The sequence below is a fragment of the Schistocerca gregaria genome, unplaced genomic scaffold (genome assembly GCF_023897955.1).
Source record: "Schistocerca gregaria isolate iqSchGreg1 unplaced genomic scaffold, iqSchGreg1.2 ptg000455l, whole genome shotgun sequence".
Lineage (NCBI taxonomy): Eukaryota > Metazoa > Arthropoda > Insecta > Orthoptera > Acrididae > Schistocerca > Schistocerca gregaria.
The window spans coordinates 2,435,995-2,442,695 of record NW_026061874.1 but is presented as its reverse complement, the minus strand read 5'-3'; positions in this window follow the sequence as shown (position 1 = coordinate 2,442,695).

Genomic DNA, 6,701 nt, shown 5'->3' with positions numbered 1-6,701 from the left:
GTAGTAGAACACATAAGAAGCTTCTAAGTTGATGTAATAGCCTTTAAAAAGCAGTACAATTCAAGTTTTAGCTATCGACTATTGACTATTTACCCTTCTTTGGTGTCTTGGACATGAGCTAGGACCTTAAGATTTTGCATGAATGGCGGATTAGCAGCCGCGTTGCACGGAAGAATGTGAACTGTGTTCATCTGTAGTAAAAACAGGAGAAAAATGTCCGTTGTCGTCATTCGTTATCGAATCGACTCAAAGCCAGATCGTCACATTGGCCGCTCTTCTCTCTGGAACGGTTACATTTATCGTCTGCAAAGCTATGTCGCGTTCTGCGGTATGCGAAGACACTAAAAGCACCATAGTAGAACACAGAAGAAACTTCTAAGTTGATGTAAAAGCCAGTAAGAAGCAGTACAATTCAAGTTTTAGTTATCGATTATTGACTTTGAGCCTTCCTTGGTTCCTTGGACATGAGCTAGGACCTTAAGATTTTACATGAATGGGGGTCTAGCAGCCGTGTTGCACGGGAGAATGTGAACTGTGTTCATATGTAGTAAAAACAGGATAAATCCGTCAGTTTTCGTCATTCGTTATCGAATCGACGCAAAGCCAGATCGTCACATTGGCCGCTCTTGTCTCTGGAACGGTTACATTTATCGTCTGCAAAGCTATGTCGCGTGCTGCGGAATGCCGAGACTCTAAAAGCACCATAGTAGAACACAGAAGAAGCTTCTAAGTTGATGTAAAAGCTAGCAAGAAGCAGTACAATTCAAGTTTCAGTTATCGATTATTGACTTTTTAGCCTTATTTGGTTCCTTGGACATGAGCTAGGACCTTAAGATTTAGCATGAATGGCGGACTAGCAGCCGCGTTGCACGGGAGAATGTGAACTGTGTTCATATGTAGTAAAAACCTGAGAAATCCGTCCGTTTTCGTCATTTGTTATCGAATCGACTTAAAGCCAGATCGTCACATTGGCCGCTCTTCTCTCTGGAACGGTTACATTTATCGTCTGCAAAGCTATGTCGCGTTCTGCGGTATGCGAAGACACTAATAGCACCATAGTAGAACACAGAAGAAGCTTCTTAGTTGATGTAATAGACAGTAAGAAGCAGTACAATTCAAGTTTTAGCTATCGATTATTAACGTTTTACCCTTCTTTGGTGCCTTGGACATGAGGTAGGACCTTAAGATTTTGCATGAAAAGAGGACTAGCAGCCGCGGTGCACGGGAGGATGTGAAAAGTGTTCATATATACTAAAAACCTGAGAAATCCGTGCGTTTTCGTCACTTGTTATAGAATCGACTTAAAGCCAGATCGCCACATTGGCAGCAATTCTCTTTGAACCGGTTACATTTATTGTCTGAAAAGATATGTCGCGTGCTGCGGTATGCGAAGACTCTAAAAGCACCATAGGAGAACACAGAAGAAGCTTCTAATTTGTTGTAATAGCTAGTAAGAAGCAGTAAAATTCAAGTTTTAGTTATCGATTATTGACTTTTTACCCTTCTTTGGTAACTTGGACATGAGATAGGACCTTAAGATTTCACATGAAAGGAGGACTAGCAGGTGCGTTGCACGGGAGAATGTAAAAAGTGTTCATATGTAGAAAAAACCTGAGAAAAACGTCCGTTTTCGTCATTTGTTCTCGAATCGAGTAAAAGCCAGATCACCACATTGGCCGCTATTCTCTTTGAAACGGTTACATTTATCGTCTGCAAAGGTATGTGGCGTGCGGCGGTATGCGGAGACACTAAAAACACCATAGCTGAACACAGAAGATGCTTCTAAGTTGATGTAAAAGCCAGTAAGAAGCAGTACAATTCAAGTTATAGTTATCGATTATTGACTTTTTAGCTATCCTTGGTTCCTTGGACATGAGCTAGGACCTTAAGATTTTGCATGAATGGCGGATTAGCAGCCGCGTTGCACGGGAGAATGTGAACTGTGTTCATCTGTAGTAAAAACAGGAGAAATATGTCCGTTGTCGTCATTCGTTATCGAATCGACTCAAAGCCAGATCGTCACATTGGCCGCACTTCTCTCTGGAACGGTTACATTTATCGTCTGCAAAGCTATGTCGCGTTCTGCGGTTTGCGAAGACACTAAAAGCACAATAGTAGAACACATAAAAAGCTTCTAAGTTGATGTAATAGCCAGTAAGATGCAGTACAATTCAAGTTTTAACTATCGATTATTTACTTTTTACCCTTCTTTGGTGCCTTGGGCATGAGGTAGGACCTTAAGATTTTGCATGAGAAGAGGTCTAGCAGCCGCGTTGCACGAGAGAATGTGAAAAGTGTTCATATGTAGTAAAAACCTCAAAAATCCGTCAATTTTCCTCCTTTGTTACCGAATCGACTTAAAGCCAGATATTCACATTGCCCGCTCTTCTCTCTGAAACGGTTACATTTATCGTCTGCAAAGCTATGTCGCGTGCTGCGGTATGCGGTGACACTAAAAGCACCATAGTAGAACACAGGAGAAACTTCTAAGTTGATGTAATAGCTAGTAAGAACCAGTACAATTCAAGTTTTAGCTATAGATTATTGACTTTTTACCCATCTTTGGTGCCTTGGACATGAGGTAGGACCTTAAGAGTTGCATGAAAGGAGGACTAGCAGCCGCGTTGCACGCGAGAATGTGAAAAGTGTTCATATGTAATAAAAACCGGAGACATCTGTCCGTTTTCGTCATTTGTTATCGAATCGACTTAAAGCCAGATCGTCACATTGGCCGCTATTTTCTCTGAAACAGTTACATTTATCGCCTGCAAAGTTATGCCGCGTGCTGCGAAATGCGGAGACACTAAATGCACCATAGTAGAACACAGAAGAAACTTCTAAGTTAATGTAAAAGCCAGTAAGAAGCAGTACATCAAAATTTAGTTATCGATTATTAACTTTTTAGCCTTCCTTGGTGCCTTGGACATAAGCTAGGACCTTAAGATTTTGCGTGAAAGGCGTACTAGCAGCCGCGTAGCACGGGAGAATGTGAAAAGTGTTCATATGTAGTAAAAACATGAGATATCCGTCCGTTTTTGCCATTCGTTATCGAATAGACTTAAAGCCAGATCGTCACATTGGACGCTCTTCTCTCTGGAACGGTTACATTTATCGTCTGAAAAGCTATTTCGCGTGCTGCGGTATGCGGAGACACTAAAACCACCATAGTAGTTGATGTAATAGCCAGTAAGGAGCAGTACAATTCAAGTTTTAGTTATCGATTATTGACTTTTTAGCCTTCCTTGGTGCCTTGGACATGAGCTAGGACCTTAAGATTTTGCGTGAAAGGCGTACTAGCAGCCGCGTCGCACGGGAGAATGTGAAAAGTGTTCATATGTAGTAAAAACCTGAGAAATCCGTCCGTTTTCTTCATTTGTTATCGAATCGACTTAAAGCCAGATCGTCACAAAGGCCGCTATTCTCTCGGAAACGGATACATTTATCGTCTGCAAAGCTATGTAGCGTGCTGCGGTTTGCGGAGACACTAAAAACATCATAGTTGAACACAGAAGAAGCTTCTAAGTTGATGTAATAGCCAGTAAGAAGCAGTTGAACGCAAATTTTAGTTATCGATTATTGACTTTTTAGCTGGCTTTGGTGCCTTGGACATGAGCTAGGACCTTAAGATTTTGCATGAATGGCGGATTAGCAGCCGCGTTGCACGGTAGAATGTGAACTGTGTTCATATATAGTAAAAACAGGAGAAATATGTCCGTTTTCGTCATTCGTTATCGAATCGACTCAAAGCCAGATCGTCACATTATCCGCTCTTTTCTCTGGAACGGTTACATTTATCGTCTGCAAAGCTATGTCGCGTTCTGCGGTATGCGAAGACACTAAAAGCACAATAGTAGAACACAGAAAAAGCTTCTAAGTTGATGTAATAGCCAGTAAGAAGCAGTACTACTCAAGTTTTAGTTATCGATTATTGACTTCTTAGCCGGCTTTGGTGCCTTGGACATGAGCTAGGACCTTAAGATTTTGCATGAAAGGAGAACTAGAAGACGCGTCGCTTGGGAGAATGTGAAAAGTGTTCATATGTAGTGAAAACCTGAGAAATCCGCCCGTTTTCGTCATTTGTCAACGAATCTACTTGAGAAATCCATCCGTTTTTGTCATTTGCTATCGAATCGACTTATAGCCAGATCGTCACATTGGCCGCTCTTCTCTCTGAAACGGTTACTTTTTTCGTCTGCAAAGCTATGTCGCGTGCTGCGGTATGCGGAGACACTAAAAGCACCATAGTATACCACAGATGAAGCTTCTAAGTTGATGTAATAGCCAGTAAGGAGTAGTACAATTCAAGTTTTAGTTATCGATTATTCATTTTTTACCCTTCTTTGGTGCCTTGGACATGAGCTTGTAAGTAGGCTGTTTAGGTCTTCTTATTGGTATCGCCACATAGCGCTCGGTATGAAAAAATCACTGGCTTTGCCGTGTGCACTCTGTGTTAAGTTTGCATTGTTGTCTGCCATTGTAGTGTTGGGTAGCGGCAGCTGGATGCTAACAGCGCGTAGCGTTGCGCAGTTGGAGGTGAGCCGCCAGCAGTGGTGGACGTGGGGAGAGAGATGGCGGAGTTTTGAAATTTGTAAGAATTGGTGTCATGAACTGATATATATATTATGACTATTAAGGTAAATACATTGTTTGTTCTCTATCAAAATCTTTCATTTGCTAACTGTACCTATCAGTAGTTAGTGCCTTCCGTAGTTTGATTCTTTTAGTTAGCTGGCAGTAGTGGCGCTCGCTGTATTGCAGTTGTTCGAGTAACGAAGATTTTTGTGAGGTAAGTGATTTGTGAAACATATAGGTTAACGTTAGTCAGGGCCATTCTTTTTTAGGGATTACTGAAAGTCAGATTGCGTTGCGCTAAAACTATTGTGTGTCAATTTAAGCACAGTCTTGTATAATTTTTCAAAGGGGACGTTTCATATGTCGACCCTTAGCCGAGGATACCTCACTGGAATCTTCTGATTTTTTCCTTGTAGTTTGTGTAATTAGTGTAGCTTTTGTTTATTGCTAGCGCGTAATCTTAGAGTGAATTTCCTTTGTAGTTGTAGTCTTTCATTGTTGTACAGTACAACAGTTGTGGCATGCATGTAGAGTTGCACCAAGTATTTTGCAGCTGCGCTTGCAATTAACTAGATATTATTTTCAGTGCTATGTTAATGTGTTCTCTTATTTTTGCTCTTCAAATTGTGCTTTTCTGTGTTATCGTGTGAAATATTGTGACAATAATGGCGTGTGAAAAACGTAATGCTAGGCTACAAAGTAAACTGGGAAATGACAGTGAAGACGGAAGCAATGTGTTAGCGCCACCATGTAATGAATTCACAAATGTTCAAAGTAGTAATTTGGTAATAGTGCATAGGAAAATGGAGCAGGCTGCAAATAATGGTGTAGGAAGTGAAACAGTTAGTTAACAGGGAAGCATTATCGATCGATTGGTCGGCAACAGCTCGTGTCAGGAATCCGATATGACAGGACACAATCTTGCAAATACTGTACATTCAGGTTTTGCGTCCTCACCGTTTTCTCAAATCAGCCGAGACACATTTTCTGCTTGTCAAACTGTGAATGTTGCCGGTGCAAATGCACTGCCGAAAAGCATAGATGATCAAATTCCAGACACTAATACATTATTATTGCAATTAATGCAACAAATGAAACAAAACCAGAGACAAACACAGCAACAGTTAGACACAATGGAACAAAATCTTCAAAAGTTAGACACAATGGAACATAATCTTCAAAAGTTAGACACAATGGAACAAAATCTTCAAAAGTTAGACACAATGGAACAAAATCAGAGACAAACACAGCAACAGTTGGACACAATGGAACATAATCTTCGGAAGTTAGACACCACACTTGAACAAACACGTGAAGATTTAACTACTGAGTTACATAACATTGAATCGAAATGTCAAAAAATCTTTAATGACGTAAAAACACAAATTTGTGAGCATTTTCAACCTATTTTTTCGCGGCATGAAAACTCATTACAGAATCACGAAGCAGCCATAAAAGAATTGCAAACTGTTGTTCGTGAAAATCACGACACCTTGCAAGCTAAAATGGACTCAGTTGCATCCACCAATTCGGTTACGCAACTTGCAAGAACTCAGGAAAACTTAAAGGACACAGTAGATTCGATTTCAACACAAATGGACATTCTGAAATTTGGTTCAGAAAAACACACTGAGGAAATGTGTTCACTATCGGAGAAAGTAGCCGAACTTTCGGATCAGTTCACTAATTTATCTACGAAGGTAGATGATAATTTGAATGACACAAAACCGGTAGTCTTTAATGACACAGAAGAGTGCGAACAAATTAGGAAATTCAAACAAAGTCTGAATCAAATTAGTACGCAACACCAAAGAGAAATCCGGGAAGTACAAGATCAGCTGACACAGGTAATACAACAATTACGTATTTCAGAGGACACTCGCGCTCCAATACGGAAAGAGGGACATAGAAATACGGAACAGCCACAAAATAATAACACAGGGCGCTTCGGAAATTATGAAAGAAATTGGCAATGTACACCGAATTCTGAGATGGAACCGCCGACACGACGTAACAATGACCGATATGCTACCCGCCGAGACGATGATTTTGACTATAAGCTGTTCATTACTGCACGTAAATTCAAAACATTTAAGAATTCTGGCAACGACATTCATCCACAAGCGTGG